Here is a 23,224-nt window from a genome sequence, read left to right on the forward strand (position 1 = left end):
AAGTCCGTAGTGTTTATGAGAATTCTGTTACATTATTGATGACTCCAAGTCCTACTAGCTCCAAAAGCCATGATCTCACTGCTTCTCAGAAGATGATCAGGGGGTCTGAATAGATCAAGGCTTGACTGGCAGGTGCCGGGAGTGCCCAGATGCTGCAGGCAGGCCAGTTGATGCGATGCTGTAAGCCACAGTGTCATTCCTTCCCAGCTGGTGCTCCTTTGGGCGTTCATTTCAGGAGCGTGCAGTGGAGACTTAGGTGTTTTAGGAGTTGCTGTTGGCAGAGGTTTTGAAATGCCTGCCCTGGTTGTGCATTTGCCCGCACACCATGGACATCTCCCGCCACCCTCTCCCTGCACTTGAACCTCGCAGTGGTGTCTTCCCTCCGTCAGCTCGCCTACTGGCTGGCATGCCTGCTAAGGAGCTGCTCAACTCCATGCTAATTGCTGCCACTTTGAAAATTTCATTTCTAGAAGCTTCTGTCATATTCAACAGTGTTGGCTCCCACCACGGGAAGGTGCAAAATGCACCGTGTCAGTCTTTCTGGTTTGCTATCTAGTGGGGAAGACAGACAGGCATGAACACGAATCACCCTGATACCAGACAGACTGAAAGGCGCTATAAGAAAAATACAGGGTGCTGCGGGACACGTAGGGGAGGGCAGGGGGAGATTCATTTCCATCCAGGCTATCATTTCATCCAAAGACGGAGAGATCTGGTGACTTCTTTTGTGGCTAACCAGGCTGTTTTTCAGCATCCCTAAAGGACTGGGGGGTCTGTTAACCAAATTACAGCATTTGAGGCAGCCTTGTCCCAAGGGACTGACCCCACAGAAGAGGCAGGGCTTCCTCACTTGTGTTGTGCTGCATTCTGCCTCCTCCTCCTGTCCTGGGCCCCTGGGCCCCTGGGCCTGTGGGCAGGCTTGGTGAGGGGTCTGCCAGCCCTTCGAGGGTGTCATGTGTTCTGCTTCCAAACACCTGGCTTTGTGTTTTGTTTGTTGTTCAGTCATCATCTGGACAAATCTGCTCTGAGGTTTAATGGGTCCCCTGGGCAAAGGCAGTTCTAGTTGGGCAAACTTTTAAGAACTTGAGACTTTCAGACAGAACTCGTGGTATGGGCTGGGGATATTGTTAAGCTCTTTATGTGTCAGGAGCCCTGTGGTCATGGGACTTTCCTGCTCTCATCAGGCCAAATTCCACTACTCTGTAGTCTGCAGGCCACCGCGGAGAGGTTAGGGCACAGTCACTGGGGCAGGGAGTCTGACGCCGAGGAAGGAACAGCAGAAAATCCTGTCCCTAATTCGGCAGCTCTGAATCCCTGCAGTCTTGTCCATGGTTCATCTCCCTGACCTCAATGTTTTGAGCTGTCTCGCTCAAACCAATAAGTACAAGACAGACCTTCTGAAGGCTATTGATGTGGCCGAGTGGTCTGGCCTAAAATTCTGATCTATTCCTGGTTTAACCCAACTTTACTGAATGACTTTTTGGAGGAGTCTCTAGCTTCCTGGGCCACCTATGTCTATGTGTGAAACAAAGACACCTTTACTTAAATTCCGCCTTGCTGGCAGCAGTGGTGCAGTGGTCCAAGTTAATGCTGGATGTTAGGTGCTTTATGAGTTGAAACCTTTAGTGACCTCCCTCATCTTTTGGCTTGCAATTTCAAGAAGACAGAGCCACAGGTTGTGTGAATGGAGAAGTTAAAGTATAGGCAACAGTTCATAGTGTATCAACATATATTACTTGAAAGGCAAGAAGAACTTTGGTATATTTCATCATGTATCGCTGTAATTCAGTGATACAGATGATCAAAAAGAAAAGGACTCTAAGAAAGACAGGTTGAGATCAGATCAGGGGATGGAGATTAGGAAGGCCAACATCTGGGCTTGCTGGGATTCAGGGAACATGAAATCCCAGAGCGCTGCTTTCTGTCAAACAGACCAAGAAACCTGGAAGCTGAGAGATTCTGGGGCTGAGAGAGCCCAGAGCAAGAGGCCAAATGTTGCTTGGAGACTGACCCAGAGGAAACTAAGGACTGTCATAGACATGCTCAGCGGATTGATCCACTTCGTTTCTCCAGGATGTGAAGGCCTGCGGGTCTTTATCAATTGGGACTTTCAGTGGGGGCTCTGCTGATGCTGGTGTAGCAAAGGTTACTCAAGGCCGTCAAGCCTGGGACCTTGGGTCATAGAAGGCGTAGAATGTTCCACAGCACTCTCTCATCTGTGTTCCCCTGGGACCTGGGGGAGTCTCCTCTGATCTCATGTAAGAGGCAGGTGAGCGCCCTAGAGCATTCCACTTGAGGGGTCCATGGCACGATCCGTGTAAAGGCCAGATCGGATTGAAAAACTTCATGGTCATATTTGTTTTACATGTGATGTGCCTGGTGGGTCTCTGTGTGTGAATAATAACTCACAATGGAAGATGAATTTTATTGGCCACCAGCTGAATGCTGGGAGTCATTCTCATCTTTTTTACATATTAATTCTTTAGCAGTAAGTGCCAGCTTAGTCTCAAGAGTATAGTTTAAGTATCCCGAATTCAGTTATATGAAATTTTCGTATAGAGAGCTTTCTTTTTGCTTAGGAAAAATTTAGGATTAGACCCAAATGTTCGTGTTTGGCTCTGAAGTAACAGAATTATTTGTTTAGTCCACTGACAGATAGGTCTATGTGTAGAGTAAGGAACGGTCCAGAGCGGGTGCTTCTACTCCAGGCTTTGTGAGTCCTGGGAGTTCATGGAGCAGCTACTGAGAAACCTGCCAACCTCTGATATTTTTTATCTGTCCGTGCATTTTTTCTGAAAAGAGGGTCCATAACTTTCATCGTAATTCCTGTTACCCCCATGAAGAGTAAGGACCATTTTCCGTAGAATCAAAAGGACACAGACCAGGTTATACAGCCTGTTCCTCCTTTATGTGGGAGAATATGAACAGTTGATTAACATGTCTTTACAGAATTTATGATGGTGAGGATGGAGATAGAAAAATAATTTTTGTTGTAAGGCTGACATTGGTATCCAGAAACACTTTTTGTAGTGAAAAAGACAATTAGAAAAAAAATAAAATGCCAAGTTCTAGCTCAAAACAGAAAGGCATTGCACTGAGATTTTCTACCAAAGCCTGTTTTCAAGTAAGGGTTTCTAACTTACAGATCCATTGCCCCTTTAAATAGAGCACATTTGAGTGTTTTGTATTCAGTTCCAAAATGATTGAACTTTAATAATTTTTCATGGAAGTGTGGTTTTGTATTTGTATCTCAGTACCATACCTTTCCCCTGAAGACAGTCCACGTTTAATAATGCTCATAAAACTAACTGAACAGCTTCAGACAACTGTACTTTTAAAAATTAGTTATATATAACAGCCCTTCATACAAAGTAAGAACTGTATTTTTTATTTTAGAAAGTTGATTTATTGAGATTAGATAATGCATGCATTTGGTTAAAAAAATTTTTTTAAGTCAGCAGGGTGTATATAATGAAAAATGTATTTTTCTTTCACCTCTGCCCCTAACCACCAGCTCCCTTTTCTAGCAGCACCCCCCGGATTTTGGCATTTTCTGTAGAGTATTTTATATAGAATATTCACTTTAATTGGTTATTGGCCAAGACTTCTAAAGCTGATGTTTGACTCTTCTTCTCAACCCCTTGAGAAAGAAAGAAAAAATGTTTAAAATTTCTTAAAGTATCAAGACACTATGAATTGCAGTCTTCACACAGATTGACCTTAACGTACCTGCCCAGGGTTTTAGTTTACTTTCTCCTTTTGCTTTTCCCACAACTTGACTCTCCTGATCTTTGTCTGATCTTTTAAATTTGAGAACATTATTGCAAAACATATATGTCAAACAGAAAATTCTAACCAAGCACGTAATAGTCTTTGCAGTATAATTTTAATTTTTAGTTATTAAGAACCAGTAATTTTGTTGAAAATTCAAACTAGGATATATAATAGTATTAAATATGTAAGAAATATAAAAATAATACTTCCTTTAATTTGAATAAAGATGTTTAGTTATTATAACTATGGGATATCACTTTGATATCATGCTATAAATAATACGTGGGAAATTCTTTTGGCATTAATTTTATAAGATGTTATTCCTGTAAATAACCCTCTGTCTTCTGCATTTCCTGGGTTGATGTATATGTACCAATCAAGGCAAGCATCCCTTATGGTGTAGATGACCTTGCTTCCATGGCCCTTGAGAGAATAAATATTTATGTTGACAGTGCAGCTGCCATGAATTGAGTTCATAAAATTGGGTTTGGGTATTTTAATCTGATGTATTATTCTTGCTTGATTTCATTGTGCTGTCTATGGTTCCAGGGCTATAAATCAGGGGGAGTGTTTGCCCACAAAGGAAAAAGAGAGTGGGAATAATATGAAACATGGCCTTTGTTTTTATTTAAAGTATTTCTTCACTTGGGTACCTGTTTTCTTTCGGCTGCAAGTTCCCAGAATCTTATCATTAAAAAAAAAAAAACAAACAGGTTTATGGTGATTTGGGATAAGGGGTAGCATAAAGCTCATAAAACTAAAATGTGAAATAAGAGTGAGGGGTGTGGTAAAAAGAAACCTATTTTTTTTTTAATGTGCGAAAGTAGGACATCGTATACAAATTCAGACAATACAGGCAAGGCTGACCACACAGTTTGTGGGACCCAGCACATAATAAAAATGTAAGGTCCCTTACCCAGAGGTAAAAAATGTCATTAATGGTACTAAAATATAAAGCTTTTTCCTTTTTTCTTCATTCTCTATCTGAACTCATCATATTTCTTATTTGCTATTTACTGTTGTTCTAAGTAAAGAAAAATATTAAAATTTAAATTACCAGCACCAATTTACTGTTTACCTTTCTGTGGTGCAAGGCCAGTTTTAAATGCAAAAATCAGAACATTTAAGTTGTATGTGGATTCCCTGAAATGACATACTTTGTATTTCCTAGTTCATACATGCATAGGCGTTTCATCTTTACCCAAAGAGCAGAAACCATGCATAAAGCTAATTCAGCTGTTTTTATTTCCATTCTTGTTGCACACACCTTCTACCCACACTCTCTCTCTTCAGCCTACAGGTGAGTAAGGAAGGACTGGAAGGAGAAGGACTCTGGGTCGCTCTAGCTTTCCTTTCTCTTTGTCATGATTTTCAGTGTCAGTGGTTGGCTAATACAGGGAAGTAATGTGGATAAGAAGGGATATGATAGAGTTCCTTTGTCAGTACCGTTGCACTCCTACTATGTTCAGAGCAAGTTCTGGTTAGTACAGAAAAAGGGGACTCGGGCTGGCAGCACCGGAATTTACTCACTGGAAGATGTTACATGCGTACCTTGTACTTGCCTTGGATCACGTTGCACTGTCCTGCGTCACGAGTCCACCAGATTCTGCCCTCATGAGGCACTGTGGATGCTGTGTGTCAGTGGGACATCAGGGAACAGCAGACATGCATATCCACTCTCTCCTTTGTTCATACACATGCTCCACTGTCCCATTGGACTTCACTTAGCAAAACACGTGTTCAAAGAGAAAAGTATTAAGAACTTCAGGATGGTGACAGCAGAGCATTAAGCTGAGTGTGTGGGACTCTCCTGAGCCTGAGAGTGGGGCCCCATGCCACCTCACAGGTCTCATGCCCATGGACCAGCCCTGAGTGTAGAAATGCAGGAAATGGAAAGTGCGTTTCTTCCTTTCCCCTCCCCACTCACATTCCCGGCTCCTCTCCCCAGAGGAAGTGACGTGGTTTCTTCAGTATACGTGTCAGATGCATAAAGATGGGCATAGCTGTAGATAGATATGTACCCAACCTACAGAGTGGTAGATTAAATATGACCCCAGATTCTTTCAGCTCTTCCAATCAAGAGGTGGAGTCTGCTTTCCTCTTCTTGACTCCAGATTGGCCCTGAGATGTGCTTTGACCAGCAGAATGCTATGGGAGTGGCTTTGACTTTGAGTGTTGGCCCATAGAGGCCCTGTAGTTTCATTGGTGTGCTCTGGGAGTGCTTCCTTCGTTGTGTGAAGATGCCCGAGATGAAGAGCCACATGGTCCATTCCAATCACTTCAGCCATAGCAGGCGAGGCCCCAGAGAATCAAGTCCAGTGAGCCCCACCCAGCCCCCGGCCACCCTCCCAGCTGACTGCAGCCACCTGTGTAAGCCCAGGTGACACCACAGAAGACTCCCCCAGGAACCCAGCAGAATTGAGTAATAGTCATTGTAAAATGATGTCGTTAAGTTTTGGGATGGTTTGTAATGAGTAATAATGATCTAATGGTGTATACATTAGAAACATTTAAACTTATGTACTTCCATAAATGGAATTGCATCATTCATATTGTCTGTGTCTTGCTTTTTTCCCATTTAGAGACCCTTCTGTCTCAGTCCAGTCAGATTAACCACATTATGCTGCAGAGTTTTTCACTGGCTGGATTCCTATAATTAAACCTATTCCCCTTTTGACAGTTATGTAGGTTTTGTTCTCATAAACAGCGCTGCAATGTACATTCTTATATAGGTATCTGAGTGTACTTTTGTGGAGTAAGTTCTTACCTATGGAATTACATGGACATTATATGAAATTTAAAATCTGATGAATATTTTCTAATTATGCTCCAGAAAACCAAGACCAATTTACACTCCCTTCAACAGTGTATGAGTATACTTCTTTTATCATTTCTTCAACACTGATTTCAAAGTTTGAAAAATTTATCAGGGAAGAGAAAAGTTGTCTTATTGTTGTTTTGTTTCCTTGATCATGACTGAGAGTGAGCATCTTTTAAAATATTTTTTTAAAAGTTGTAGTTTTAATCTCTGAATGGCTGGTTCATATCTTCTGTCAGTAGTCTGTTGGGTTGTATGTATAATTAAGATTCTAAGAGCTCTTTGTAAATTAAAGAACTGTCTCCCTTTTTTTTTACCATGTGTATCAAGATAGCTTTTCCAAGTTTCTGTTAGAGATACATTTTGTGACCAGGCACTGTTAACTGGAAAAACATTTCCTGACTTGCTTTCTGATTTTCTTCCTCAAGACATTTCATTCATTAATTTTTTTCTCTAATCTCTTTCCCTTGAACTATGCCCTAGTTACACATCCCTAAAGCCATGTTACTATAAACAAAACATTTTAAAAGGCATTTTGTCATCTACCACTTTTCCTGGAAATTTTTAAAATTTATCCATTTAATATTGTCTTTATCCTCTGGCTACTGGGGGGCTGCTCCTTCAGGAAGCTAATCCCAAATTACTTGGTTGCTGATCTGTTGGTTGCCAAATACAGTTCCCAGCAATAATTCATCCTTATCTATTTGGAGAAAACTAAAAGGAAGAATGCATTAAGAAATTTTATCACATGCTGTTTTTCTTGGCCAGATCAATGATAGGCATTTGGTACATGGTCCCTTATTGTCTTAACAGATCAGATACTTTTTGTAGGGTTGAAGCTAAAAATCCTGGGTAAAGAGATGAAGTAATTCCACTTTCATGCCCGGATTTGATCATTCCCAGGTGCTCAGTGTATTGTCCATCAGTGGTTCTAGAAAAACGGAATCTAACTATGTGTGGAAGACAGCACAAGCAGCTTCAAAAACCTCCGGGGAAAGAGCCGTTAAGACAAGGTGTATATTTTGAAGGTGGAGGAAGATAACTACTCAATTAAAACCTGATTTGGAGACTAATGCTAACACGCGGGTGAAAGGTGCTAGTAAACAGTACAACAGAGTTGGTGAGATCCTCTTTCAGAAAAGCTTGCAAACTTTAAAATGTACAACAATCCCCCATAAATAAATGTTCGTTTGTAAAACAAACAAACAAAAACCACAAACAGCTTTTAACCAATATGGGAAATGAGAAGCTCTTCAAAAGATTGATTTTCAGTAAAGGGAAGCAGTCTTCCTTTAAACATCAATATTTTGAAAATCATTTTTATAAATTTATGTTCTCCCATTTTGTCTTAGAAGAAAACAAAATTTAACGTTTTACCTAACATGATGACTATGTCATCCGTATGAGTTTGTGATTTTATTCTCTGCTTCAGTTGGCTGATGCCCTCAGAGGCCTCTGAGCTGTGTAGGAGTTTTTGCCATCACATCAAATGGCACCAGTATATTATGGAATTCTGTAGTTTTCCTGTTTTCCTCCTTGTTCCAAGCTCTGAGTGTTCACTGAAGTCAATATTCTTTTCTGTAGAAACCCCCTCTCTCGCCCTTCCCTAGAGTTTTTTCTCTGGCAAGACTGGGGAACAATATGGCCACTCTTTTTATTCTTAATTTTTATTTTTAGTAGGGGGAGGTGATTAGGTTTACTTATTTATTTATTTTTAAGGAAGTACTGGGGGTTGAACCCAGGACCTCGGGTATGCTAAGCATGCACTCTGCCACTTGAGCTATACCCTCCCCACCGGCGGGTCTTTATAGCACAGCATCTAAAGCGAGCGTAAATCAACCTGAAGAAGTGAGTTGCACTCACACTTGTAACAGTGCCTTCTCCCAGCTGTGATATGTGAAATAAACGTCCCATTTGTTTTGCTGGCTTAGGCGACTTATGGGCAGCTCTTCACTGTGTTCAGATGGGTTAGGAGATCTGTACGAGAGACCTCAGGTTAAGTGATATATGGCTGAAGTGATTTAAATCTTTGTAGAATATCATTTCTAAATTGTTCATCAAACTGCAAACACAGCCTGTCCTGATATGCAAGTTCATTAATGAATAGAGAGGGCAGTTTCCAGGGTGGGAAGCACATGTCTTGGGTCTTAGACTTGGGTCAAAATGAGATTTTGCTTTTTCCTGGCCGTGTGATATTGGGCCAGAGGTTACACCCCAGTTTTCTCACCTATAAAATGAGATAAAACATAGCTTGTATTGTAAGAGTGTGAGTGTCTAGCACATAGGTAAACATTGAGTGAAGGAATTTCATTAAATGATAGTAACTTTAGATATATATAATTTGATATTAACTGAAATATGTTGTATGAGTATAAATTATTAAATACATTCTCAATGTTTATGATAAATTAATCTATTATTATTGATATATAAGTATATAATTATAAATTGCTTTACAAACTCCCCACACAATTCTATAATAATAATATCTCTTAACCATTCTCCATTCCCAGTGCAGAAGTCAGATTCACAGTGGCAGTGGAAGACTGGGGTCATGAAAGAGCTAAGACTCTCCAGTTTTTCATTTTCCTAAAGTGTCCGTTTTCAGATTGAAATGTGGGTCTAGGGCTGGAAAGAGGATGAGATGAGCATCTTTCTTTCCAGCTCTCTCTGACCTTTAATGAAGGTGATCCAGACCTTCTGAATAGAAGTGGAAGGTGGGGTAACTCCTGACCCTTTGTAATGGAAATATACTCTCCAGGCAGTGAACCATGTCACATCAGGGTGTAGACTCAGGCTTTTTTGAAAAATGCAAATTGCCAAATGGTGAACAATTTTGGCAACAAAAATTTTCACAGTAGCTTTTTTTGGGTGCCAAAAACTTCTCATGTGGACACACCGACTTGTGCCTACCTACACTGAGTTCTACACCAATGACTATCACTTCTAGGAGATGTGCCAGAATAAGCTGAATGGGGATTAGGTCTCTGTTTTTTTGAGGCTGGAGGTTTGGTGCTTTGAAACCACGAGAAGTCACCTGGGTATGGGGTCGGTGGAAGGGGCATTTGGTTGTCGCTCTTTGTCACACGATGGTGTCTCAGATGTGAGACAGTAGTGTAAACTCACAGCCTGGTCTTCCTCTCCGAAGCTGTGATTAAACATGCCCTGTTTGGGCGTTGCCTGGTGGATGAGAATAACAACACGGCTTGGGTAGGAAGGGTATTGTCCTGAGGTGTGGCATCCTTTGACTTCCTCCCCCAAATGGAGCATTTCCTGCTTTCCAGCTGGATGATGAGTCATGTGAAGAGCCCTGAGGATGTGACACAGGAGACCACTCAGGCCATAATTATTTGAATGGCATGGATGACAAATTGCTTTCATGCGCGCATATCTCATCCAGGTAGAGCCGGGAAGTGCAAGAAGGGCTGGAAATAGCTCCTGGCTACACGGGAGCATCTTTGATGCTAGTGCTTTCAACATCCGAAAGAGCCGCATCAAAGTAATGTTTACCAGCAGTCTCATTGCAGATCTGAACATCCTGGTGCTTGTTTCTATTTCTTGTGATTCTTGGCAACTGAGAAGCATTGTTGGAGTTCATCCAGAGTAGGAGATTCATCAGGGATTTGGTACATGCCTGAGACAGACCTCTGTATGCTTTAGTGGCACAAAGAAACATGTGGCCAGGAGAACCGTCATGCAAGAACACTCCCTGGGGTGTGTGAGGAAGATGGCTCATATCGTGTGGTAGACTCTGTTCTTCTAGAATATGGGCATTAGCATTTATTATATGTCAAGACCCTTGTTAAGTACTTTTACATGTTATTTTGTTTAATCCTAACTATGACTTAATGAAGTAATAATAATAAATACAAAATTAGCTATATAGATTTGTCATTATGCTAAGTAGGTACCGTATATAATTGTCTCATTCAATCCTCTTAATAACCCTGACCCCAGCAGGGATTATTAACCCACTTTATAAGTAAGAAGTCTGAGGCTTGGAGAGCCTAGAAACTTGCCTCAGGCTGGATGTAAAATGAAGGAGTTAGGATTTAAACTAGTCCTGTCTGATTTCAAACCTCATGATCTGTACCACACTGTTTGTCTCTTACTGTCCTGTGGTCAAGCAGTGTCAGCAACAATCCAACCAACCAACCAAACAAACCAACCAATAAACAAATAAACCACCACCACCACCACCAACAACAACAAACCAGTTTCAACCCCCTGTAATGCAATAGTATGTGAGAAACACATTCACTTGGAGAGCAACAGCCCAAATTTGGTGTAACATTTCATTCTCAGTGACATTTATGACGAAATTGGAATCTATAACATCGAGTTAAGTTCTCCAATCCTACTGTGTTGGTCATGTTTCTTGTGAGACCCTGAGGTGAAAAATCAAGAGATACTTAAGAAGAGAACACCTTGTACACAAGAAGGCCACTGTTTTTCGTTTTTTTTTTTTACCCTTCATGCTATTATACATATTTTCCTACAAGAAGTGGCCTGTTGGAGGGTCTCCCCTCTGGTTTCCTGAGAGATGAGATGTGTTTATTTCTCTGTACAAATCATGATGTGAAAGAACAGCCTCCTCGAAAAATATCTTCCTCACTTCAACCTCCGCACACGTTGTAGGGAGATCAGAGTCATGGTGGCGGTCCGTTGTACCAGGATGATCAAATGATCCAACCTCCAAGTCCACTGGGAAATCAGGGTGGAAGATAATCCACCACTTCCCACCTTTGTTCACCCTGCAATTTGTCTTCATTCTCAAGTGATTGACTTGGAGAGAATGAAGTAATATATCAGCTTTGGATATTTGATTTATGACCAAAAGACAGGAAGAATCCAGAGGCTGCTTTGTCTAAGGAGTCTCATGTGTGGAATAAGGTGAATATCTTAAATAAACTAAAGAGCTTTCTAAGCATGCTGGTGATGACTTCCATGTTTAGTTCTTTTTACAGCATACGTATGGTTTTTTTAATTGTAGAATCTCTCTTGTTTGGAGGCAATTCCAGAAAACTTTATATGTACATTTTTGATACAGGCTGAAGATCCTGTGCCCCTCAGACACTTTCTCTGCCCTAGGCGTCTTGTTCACACATGTGCAAATGTATCTAAAGTCCAGAATGGTATGGCACATGCACAGTACAGCAAGCACACAGTCGTGGGGGTCAGGAGGAAGAACTGTGTGAATCGTGTATTGGAGAAAACCAACTCCATCTGCTTGTACCGTATGTTGTTCTCTACTTATTTTTTTCTTAAGCACAAATTAATTTAGCCACAGTTTTCAAAAGTGGGCAATAAGTAAGATTGTCTCCTAAGCCTTCCACTGATTCCTGTACACCAAGCAGAGAGCAGCCCCCTCTGGTACAGATCTCCCATCCCCACCCTCAAATTACCAGCAACAAACTGAGAATCTCCATTTGTACTTTTAACGAAAGAAATCTACCGTGGCTGTTAATGATGGTAAATTAGAAGAAATGATTCTGCTTCCTTCAAAGCCAAGTCATTGGACTTACCACCATTTTAGATTTTAGGAAGAAATTTCACTTATTCATAGAATATTTATTGAATATTTAACAGGGGCACATTCAAATGACATCCAAAACATACAACATATGGGCTTTGGGCCCAGAGGTGACTGTCTAATTCAAGAGGTTAATTTATGTATATATGAAAAGTTAAATATTAGTATAAAAGTTTAAAAATACTAACATTAGTGGAGAAATTAATAGGCTGAGGAATGATGAAATAATGTCACATTTTTCACCCTCTGAAGTGCTGAAAACCTGTCTTATTTTTAGTACTTTGTCTTGTGTCCTTTCGTCCTTAGTGCTTTATCTGTAATTCAAATTTTTCTTACAATCTTAGCCCATTGAAACCATTGAGCACGAGGAGCATTATGGTCAGATTATCCTTGGTCCAAATTGCTCATTATTATGTCTTCCTTTCCATTAAGCATCTGTATTTGCTTGCTTTTTGTTTATGACTCTATTCCTATGAGAGCTGGTTCAGAGGTTCCGAGCAGGAGAGGAGCTACTGCCATGTCTTTAAAGAAAAATCTTCCTCTAGTGAGGAAAGCTGTTCTCTTAACTGAGCGTGCAGTGCTGGAAGGCAGAGGAACGGGTGGCCACCCCCCTGAGGGGGCCCGGCCGGCCCGATCAGCCCGGTTTGCAGCGCTGTGTTTCTGCTGGATCTCTTGCACGGCTCCTGTTCTACCCACTTAACGATGGAGCCTTGTTTTTTTGGCCCTCTCTGCTATTCTCTTAGCTTCTGATACTGTCTATTTTATCTCCCAGAATTATGTGCAGTGTTAGGGTGGACTACTCAGTAATGGCTAAGACTTTAAGGACTGAGTGGGAAGTCAGGATCAGCCTAGTGTCTTTAAGGTTGAATGCAACTGATGTATACACCCTCCATGTCCTGCACACACCCCAAGACAGGCTGTGTTTCATGGTTGGCCAGTATGCATTGCCAGGCAAGCCTGTGTGCTCTGGGTGTGCCCAGCACCCTGGGAGACTCCAAACAGGCATGATCTCCCAGGGGCAGAGTGGAGGTGGCCTCACCCTGTCCTCTCTTGGGAACCTCTTCTCAACGTCCCAGGCTGGGCCCATGAGGCTGGGTTAAATCTCTAATGCTTGTTGATGGTTTTCAGGTGCCACCTGGGAGAATGGGCCCTGGAGAGAGGCACTTGGAAAGTAAGACACGCTTCCATCTGAAGCTTTTCTACTATGAAGGCAGACTCTGCTTTTCACGGAGTGGGAATGACTCCTGGACTTCTTGCCTCCTCCCATTTGCCTCCTTCCTCTCCTATACCTCACAGTAAATCAGCTGTATGCTTCTCAAGCAAGAGATTCAATTTTACTGTTAGGTTTGGCTGGAATTGCCTTTAATGGTCAGAAAATTATCCAGTATCTCAAAAACACAATTAAAAAATTCAGCTACAGCATGTCCCTGTGATTTTTGCTGGCAGTAAGGAAGTATTCCCTCTGAGGAGGTCTTTTAGACAGTTGGCGTTTAGTACTTGCTCTCCAAATATTATTTCACAAGTGGAAACCTGAAGGGTTTTTTAGTCCATTCAATACCAGGCATCTTCTAAAAACTGAAGTATAGTTGATTTACAATGTTGAGTTAGTCTCTGGTGTACAGCATAGTGATTCAGTTATACAGATGTACTTTCTTTTTCATGTTCGTTTTCATTATAGGTTATTACAAGCTGTTGAATATAGTTTCCTGTGCTGGACCTAAATGAAAGTCAGAGAAAGAAAGACAAATATATGATGTCACTTATATGTGGAATCTAAGAAAATGACACAAATGAATCTATTTACAAAACAGAAAGAGATTCCCAGAGATAGAAGACAAACTTAGAGTTACCAAAGGGGAATACCAGACATATTTTAAGCAATTCCAAAATGAAAGTATCTGTTATAACATTGTCTTGGAGGTAGAAAATATCTTGCAGCTGGTCATTCTTACTTTCTAGGTACAGCACCAATCAAATACATGAATCCTGAGCGTGTTCTGACCCTGGTTCTAGCTCTAAAGAAATTGGCATCCTTGGGCAACTTACTAATTCTTTAGCAACTGTCCTCTTATTAGGAAAAAGGAAAGAATGTTTTAATTAACCTTACAGCTCGTCTGGTAGGAATACTGAGGCAGATGATAGTGGTGGGAAGAAGTAATCCAGGAATCACCATTGATAGCAGCGACCTAGGACATTTGTAACAGGGATCAGTGGAAGTGATTCTAGGCCAGGCTTGAGCTGCTTTCGGATTATTTGGAAACAGGGAGTCCTAGAGCTTTCTGGACCTGTGGTATTTCTGACTGAGCAGCAAGTGTTTCATAACATACCGTGGTTAAATACGTGCCAGGAGGGGTCATTGCCTCCTACACTCCCAGGGAGCCAAGAAGCCACGGTAACAACACTTAATGAGATGGCCTGACAGCTCTGGGAACGTCCCTTCGTGTGTTGTTTTGAATGATGCCAGCCAGTTTCAAGTGGGCAGGATTAAAATGCAAACCAAGCCCAGATTTTTTTCTTTTTAATTAATGTCTGACATTTGCCAACCAGGGGAAAGGCGATGATAGCGTGCAGCAAACAGACTGCTTAGAGCTGCACTGTCACCTGGACTAAACATCCGGACATGAGGTGGCTGGGGACGGCACTGGCCCCTCTGTGGCTACCAGGAATGGATTTGGCAGCTGAAAGGGAAACGTGAAAATGTTCCTCAAATGTGACCTTTTAAAAAAAAAACAAAAAGTAGACTTAAAATTTGTGGTAAAAATACACCTAACATGAGATTTACCACTTTAACATTTGAAGGGTACAATTCAGTGGCAAGAAGCACATTTAGAACGTTTTACAACCATTACCACTGTCTAGTTCCAGAGCGTTTTCAACACCCCGTAAGGAAACCGCATATGCATTAAACAGTCACTTCCCACTTCCTGCTCCCTGAAGCCCTGGCAACCACTAATCTGCTTTCTGTCTATGAGTGGACTTTTTAGGAAGGAGAGTGGAAGCCACTGACCTTGGGAGTTAGGACATGGGGGCTTCTTTTCAAATCTGGGCTCCCATCTTTGTTTTTCCAACAACATGGCAGCCCCCCCCCCATTAGCATCACAAGGGCAAACCTATAACTTATGACCCCCTTTGCAAACCTTTTTAAACAACTTTGAGGTATATTTTACGTACCATAAAATTCACCCGTTTCAAGCGTACAATTCAGTTAGTCTTTTTACAAGGTAGTGCAGCCATCAGCATAGTCCAGCTTTAGAACAGTTTCATCCTCCCAGTAAGAACCCAGTAGTCCTCGTTACGGCTAACCCTGTTCTACCCCCATCTCCAGGCAACCACGGATCTACCTTCTGTCTCTATAAACTTGCCTTTTCTGGCTATTTCATATCAATGGTATCATGTGAAATGTGGTCTGTGTCTGGTTCCTTTCATTGAGCAGGAGTTTGAAATTCATCCATGGTGTACTATGTGCCAGTAGTTCCTTTTTTCTGGCCAAGTAGTAGTCCGTTGACTGAATCTACTGCATTTTATCTATCCATTCACCTGCAAACATTTTATGGACCCAGCATACTTCCTCTGTGCAACTCTGCTACTCTGTGCAAACATTAAAAAAATTGTACAATTTATTTAATTAACGGTGGGGAGGTAATTAAGTTTCTTTCATTCCTTTTTAATGGAGGCCCTGGGGATTGAACCCAGGAACCTGCATGCTAAACACACACTCTACCACTGAGCTATACCCTCCCCCGAGTGCAAACATTTTAAAAGAAGTCTCTTATCTATCAATTCTAGAGGGTTGGACTGTTAGATGACCTCTAAGATCCTCATTAGCCAACATTCTGTCCAAAAAAGTCCCAGGGCAGATCCAACTTCTTAGACCATTCATTTATTCAGCAGATAATCTCTTGAGCCCTCTGGGCACACCAAGCCCCAGCACTCTTGGAATTTCTGCTCTAATGCAAGAGGCGGGACAAAGCTCTTTTCATGTCATGCGTGGCTCCTCTTCTGGTGGGTCAAAGGAGTAGAAACATTCCAATGGGACTGATGTTTGGTCCCCTCTGTTCCCTCCCCAGACCCTCTCACTCCTCAGATGCTCCATGCTCCCCGCCCCGCCCCCCACCCTGTCCAGGTGCTCCCATTCCATCCTGAGTTTTCTGCACATTTTTTGGTGAATGCTTGTTTGCATGTCTCTCCTGTCTGTGGGATGTGGGCAACTTGAGGACAGGATGGTGTCTTGCTATATACCCTGAGCATCATGGAGGGCCCAACAGTGCCCAGCGGTTATTTGATGAACAAACGAATGACTCCCGTTCTGGCCAGGGGCAGGAGCAGATAGAAGACATGCCTGTCTGTGGGATGTGGGCAACTTGAGGACAGGATGGTGTCTTGCTATATACCCTGAGCATCATGGAGGGCCCAACAGTGCCCAGCGGTTATTTGATGAACAAACGAATGACTCCCGTTCTGGCCAGGGGCAGGAGCAGATAGAAGACATGGACACACTGGCCTCGTCAGGTCTCCGGAGTTCTGGACACACTTGCTCTTCCCTCTCGAGTTACAGGGTCAGCAGTTGCATGTGAGCCTCTCCAGAGTGCAGGCCCAAGTCTGGGAGAGAAAATACATTGGGATGCAGTTCTCTCTGCTCCTTGGAACACAGGCTTAACACCAACTCCTTACCACTGTCATTAGTATTTTAACAGTATCCCTAGGGGTCAGTCTGCAGGCAGACTGTGTAAGGAAACTGTATGAAAATGGTCCTGCGTGGCAGGGTGACTGGGTCCAGATGCCAGTGGTGGTGGTGACTTATAATGGCTTTCCCAGGCCCCTCCCTGCTCTGTCCTGCCACCACCCAGCTCGTACTCTTAGCTTGCTCCTTGACTCCAGCCCTGGGTCATCCAGCCTGACTGGAAAGCCAGGAACAAAGGGGACAGGACACGTCGTGTGTGTTCCTGCAGGACACTGGGCCGAAGGTGGAAGACAGAAGACGCAGGAGGCTAAACCAGGCAAGGTGCTTCATGTGGAGAAGAAAACAGGTGGTTCTGTGAGGGCGTCACTGCTTTGCCAGTGCTGGTGGTTGGGATCTGATCAGAGTCCCATTAAAATTACTGGGATAAAATATTAAAAAGGGAAGCGACATGGACATGTCTAGTCTCAGAGAATACTTGAAGCTTTCAGCATAGATTGTCATTATTAAGATTATGTTGTTCTGTAGGACTCAGTTCACAAGTATGATCTATTTTAATCGGACCATATTTTAGCCTTCTCCACCTCAGGACAACCTGGAGATTTTCCTCTCTCTGTGGGCACCTTTATTTCCCTGGTTATTGATTGTGGCCCGTTGGTTTGGTCCCTCATATACGTGTTTTCTTGGTTGGTGGCTGTCATATCTGTGAAGGTTCAACTGAGGGTCACCATGTCTCCCTAACCCCCATGAAGGACTCTCAATCCCTGGTGGGCTACAATCTGCTGGGTGCCCTTTCTTAGTGTTGAAGAAGCACTGAGATGCTAAGTTGGAGAGAAATTACCTTGGGTTTGGGTTGATTTTGTTTCTTTACCATTTAAAATGTGCTCATGCTTGAGGCACCCCAAATACATTATATCAGTTCTCAGTTCATACACAGAAATACTTCTCTCTGCGTTAGCGCCGATGAAAATGCAGCAATACCTGGTCCTAATCTTGTGAATCAAAAGTCAGAATGTACGTTCTTTTTTTCCCTTCCTGACACTTTGCCTTTTAATTCACACTGGATCCCTTCTGTTGAGTTAGTAGTTTCATTTTAGTGTAGAAATCAAGTTTAATTAAAGCTTACTTGCCATTTAAAATAATAATTTGTTTGACTTAGCATTCTTAATTACCTTGAGTAAATTGCCTATAGAGGCTCACCTAATTCATCTGTTTGTTCAGATTATTACTGTTATTTGCATATTTTGAACGACACCACTTTAATGAAACACCAGGGTGGAGTCTGGGCAGATGATACTTTCCGTGGCAAATGCTAAGGAGATGCTCTTTCCGCCCTAGTCTGTTTGTTCAGCTGGAAGATTTGTTTTTTTTTTTTTTTTTAATCATCCTACTGAGTTTTCACAAAAGATCAAAGTTTTAAAATGCTTTAGTTTTGGAAGACCATTAATAACGAAGTGTCTAGTCAGGGGCTGTCACTTACACGTCCTCCTTTAGCTTCTTACGAAGAATGTAGGCATGCCTCTCCTTAACCCCAAGATGTATTCCTACAGACTTGAGGATATGTATAAAGGGACCATGTGTCTGATGCATTTAAGGAACTTATGATAATTTGTTGGAAGGCTTGTCTATTACTAGTGGGAAAATGTGATGTTAAATAAAGGCAACAGTTTTATTATTCTGAGTATATTATAACTAGTAATCAGTGTGAATAAATGACCACCTCTAGGAGAAGGTTTTAGAGAAGTTATATTGATAAATAGGTGAGGATGATTTCTTACTTGCCTGTCAATTACTGTAGATTTTACACATGGGTTTTAGCTCATGATCTTTGGGAGTGCTGCTCTGATTGTTCTTTGGGAGCTTTTTTTTTTTTTTTTAAATAGAGAGGAATAAGGTATGTCTTTATGGTTCTGAACAAGTTTGCAAGGCAATTTGATTAAATTAGTCTTAGATTTATTGATTTTAAGTAATTTCAGAACCTAATCATTGGTTTACCTCCTAAACTTTAGAAACTGATTCATAGTTCTCACTATAAAAAAAAAAACCCAATATGATAGAGCATAATAGTACACATTGCATTAATTTAAATATCTCCAGGTTTCCTAATGCCTATAATCAAAATGTGGAAAACATTCTAACATTCATTAGTGTTAGTTATATACTAAAAGCATCTCTGAATGATGTGGCCAGAAGGCATATCTCAAATAGGAAACATTCCCTCTTTTATGGCTTATTTGTAGAGAAAGTGTGCATGCATCTTATGGAACACTAGTAATGAAAGTAAATGAATAACAGAATTGGTTTTTGATGTCTGCACTCCAGTTTGAGGAACCATGATAAAGGCAGGGAGATAACTCCCTTCCACTCCCGATCAAGCCTGCATTCTAGTATACTCTGTTCATGAGGTTCTGGCCCCTGGTCCAGCATCAGTAGGGCCTTTGAGACCACCCCCCCCCCATCATCATAGAAAGGATGCTGTCCTGGGGCTTGAGAGACCTGCTGTGGTCACTTAGTAACCCCATGACCTTGGGCAAGTTACATCTCTAGACTTCCATTTCCTTACCTGGAAAGTGGTTGTCTGTAGATAGATTAGACATTTTCTAAGGTCATTCTACTTAAAATTCTGTGCTTCCAGTGGCAATGGCTTGTCTCTGATCTGTATTCCTCTCTGGGCCTTCTAAGCATCCAGGGAGTAGGAAGAACCAGTTCCTGGATTGGTTCAGAAGGCAGAAGGCATGAATTAGAGTGAAGCAGGCTCGCAGGGCATCAAGCCTTTTGCTTTCTCAGTGCTCTGTGTTCTGATGAGCCTGCCTGTAAAGATAGACTGAACCTTTGACTCGACCTGGGTTTTTAATTCTCCCCACTGCCCACTTGGGGTACAGAGAAGTGGGGATGCTGGGAGGGATCTTAGGGACAAAAACATTTGGAATGTGCTCTTGATTTCTAAAATAACACTCTACCTTTGTTTAAAGAACACAAAGGAAGAATCCTTTTCATCTTGTTTGACTTAGAAAACAAATAAACTCTATAAACATGGTGACTTTTAAGTGTTGATATATTTTTTGCATTAGTAAGAGACTTTTCTTTATTTTTTAAATCACAAAGTAAAAATACCAATATTATTAAAAATTCAAACAATATGCCAAAGATATTAAGTTAAAAAATGAAAATCCTTTCCACTCCCACTATATTGGGCTCTCCACTATGAACACTTTTATGTGGCTATTTCCAGAAATTTTTCTGCGCACAGTATCAGTGCAGTTATCATATATGCATATCTTCTTTGCCTTGAAAATTAAATTATACTGTAAATACAATTATGCTCGTTGTCATCTTTTTTTCACTTACATGTCTTTCATGGATACCATGAGAGTACTTATAGATCACAGCAAGGTATGGGTTCATTAAACACAGCTACTGGACTTGTTTATATAACTGTATAGACATATCAGATCACATTTAAAAGAAGTAACTCTGTAGACAGTGTCACGGTAACAAACTCCGTCTTCTGTTTTAGGAATGTCGGTGAGAACTGGCCATTCTCTGGGCATCCCAAGTATTACTTGCCCTGAACTCTTTTATAAACTGGGCCCGCAGACCAAAGATCGTCTTATTACTTAAAGTGGCTCTCTTTTAGCTATTCTGACAAATAAATCTATACTCATTGTCAATAAGCTAATATGGAACACTCCCAGATTTTATATTAGATGTACTTAAAAATTTTTTACTTAATGCTTATCTATTAGGACTTACTGGGTGTCAGGCACAGTTCTAAACACATTTCAAATTTGAATTCATTTGATTCTTATAATAAGTATATGAGGTAGGTACTGTTATCCCATTTTAGATTTATTACGATTTGTCTGTATAAACAATTGTATTATCTGCAAACAATGAGAGTCTTATTTCTTCCTTTCTAAACTTCATACCTTTTATTTATTTCTCCTACCTTACTGTATTGGTTAGGACCCCCAGCACAAGGTGAATAGAAGTGGTGAGAGAGGACATTCTTTCCTTGTTACCGATCTTAGAGAAAAACATTCAACCTGTCACCATTAAATATGATTTTAACTGGAGACTGAGGAAATCCCTTTCTGTTTTTAATTTGCTGAGAGTTTTTATGATGAATTGGTATTGAATGTTATCAAATGCTTTTTCTGTATGTATTAAGATTCTACATTTTAAAAAATTCTGGTAATATAGTAAATTATAATAATTGATCTTTAAGTATTAAAGCTGCATCTCATTCCTGAGACAAACTGTATTTGGTCACGATGTAAAACAGGATGATTTTCCTCTCTTTGTATTGCTAGATTTTTTTTTTGCTAATATTTGTTGGGATTTTTGTGTCTATAGTCATAGATACTGAGCTGTAATTTCTTATAATATCTTTGTTAGATTTAGATGTCAGGGTCAAACTGGCCTCATAAAATGAGTTGGGAGGTGTTCCATCCTGCTCCACTTCTTTGGAAAAGGTTTGTGTAAGATTAATACAGTTTTTTCCTTAACTGTTTGATAGGATTCACCATGAAACCATTTGTTCTGGAGTTTTCTTTATGGGAAGGGATTTGATAGTATATTCAATTACTTTAATAGGTATTGAGAAATTAGATTTTTAATTTTATGTTGTGGTAATTTTGGTAAATTCTGTTCTTCAAGAAATATGTCCATTTCATCTAAGTATTCAAATTTATTGACGTAAAGTTGTCTATTATACTTTCAATATATAAGGATCTCTAGAGATATCTTCTTTTTCACTCCTGATACTGGTAATTTGTATTCTCTCTTAAAAATTTTTTTTGATCAGTCTAGCTAGGAGTTTATCAATTTTGTTAATCTTTCAGAGAAGCAACTTTTGGTTTTCTTAATTTCCTCTTTTTCTATATTCTATTCCATCGATTTCTGCTCTTTAAAAAAAAATTATTATTTCCTTCTACTTACTTTGTATTTAGTTTGCTCTTTTTTCTAGCTTCTTAGGTGGACCCAGCATCATTGCTTTTATACCTTCACTCTTTTCCACTATAAACATTTAAAGCTGTAAGTTTCCCTCTAAGCACTGCTTTAATTGTCACATGAATTTTGATATGTTGCATTTTCATTATTATTTACCTTAAAATATTTTTATATTTCCCCTGTGATTTCTTCTTTGGCCCACGAGTCCTTTAGGAGTTTGTTGTCAATTTCCAAATATTTGGGGTTTTCTAAACATCTTATTGCTTTGAGTTTAATTGAATTATAGTCAGAATACATATTTTGTAGAAATTCAGTCTTTAGAATTTATTGAGACTTGTTTATAGCACACCAAATGGTCTGTCTTGGTGAATGTGCTGTGTACAGTTGGAAGGAATGTCTATTCTGCAGTTTTTGGAAGCAGTATTCTATAAATGGCAATTAAGTCAGTGTACTGGATGGTGATGTTTAAGTTTTCCATTGTCCTTACTAATTTTTTTTTTTTGTCTTGTTGTCCTGTCAGTTTTTGAGGGACCAGCCTTAAAATCTCCACTTAGGATTGTGGATTTGTCTACTTATTCAATAATTTTGTCAATTTTTGCTTTAAAATGTTCTATAATTAGGCATATATACATTTATTATTTTTATTTCTTTCAAATAAATTGCCTCTTTTATCATTATAAAGTGTCTCTGTGACTGGTAATACGTTGTGACTCGAAATCCAGTTCATACGCTATTAACATAGCCACTCTAGCTTTCTTATGCTTTCTCTTTTTCCATGCTTTTATTTTCAGATTATCTGTTCTCTGTATTTAAAGGTAAGGAGAACATATTGATTAGTTCTAATTTTTTATCCAATCTGGCAATTTTCTTTTTAATTGGAATATTTAATCAATTTATATTTAATATAATTATTTATGTGATTGGATTTAGATTTGCCAGTTTGCTATTTGTTTTCTCTGTGTCCCATCTGCTTTTTTCTTCCTCTTGCTTCCTTTCTTGCCTTATTTTGGGTTAACTGAATATTTTTTAGAATTCTGCATTAGTTTGTTTCAAAAAGCAGTTGCCAAGATGGAGTTACAGGTGCAAGAGATCTATTGGGTGTAGTGCCAACAAAAGACAAAAAAAGAGAGAGAGCAAGCATCTGACACCTGTGAAAGGAGGGCAGAAGAAAGGAAGGCTAGAGTAGAAAGAGCCTCAAATTGTGATTTTGAGAAAGTCTCCAGCCTGATGGAGGCCTTGGTGCAAGAGTGCCTGTAAACAGTTTTGCGTGGAGCAGAAATGGCCAAGTGCTCGTATCCCTGCCATGTTCAGTCATTGACTAATGATAAAGAACATGGCTTTGATTCACTCACAGTGGATCCTGAAGTTGCTGCCCTTGGATGCTGTGAGCTAATTACACTCCTCACTGCTCATTGGCTTGTTTCTCCTAGAAGGGAGATATAAGTGAGGTACATTCATGGCTGCCAGG

General features: G+C 40.5%; 1 protein-coding gene across 8 annotated transcripts in view; it reads left to right on the forward strand.

Moving 5' to 3' along the window:
* RAPGEF4 (Rap guanine nucleotide exchange factor 4) overlaps positions 1 to 23,224 on the forward strand; it is a 273,639-nt gene that overhangs the window by 71,035 nt on the left and 179,380 nt on the right. The gene's annotated exons all lie outside the window — the stretch shown is intronic.

This window comes from Camelus ferus, chromosome 5, assembly GCF_009834535.1.
Source record: "Camelus ferus isolate YT-003-E chromosome 5, BCGSAC_Cfer_1.0, whole genome shotgun sequence".
In the NCBI taxonomy this organism is placed as follows: Eukaryota; Metazoa; Chordata; class Mammalia; order Artiodactyla; family Camelidae; genus Camelus; species Camelus ferus.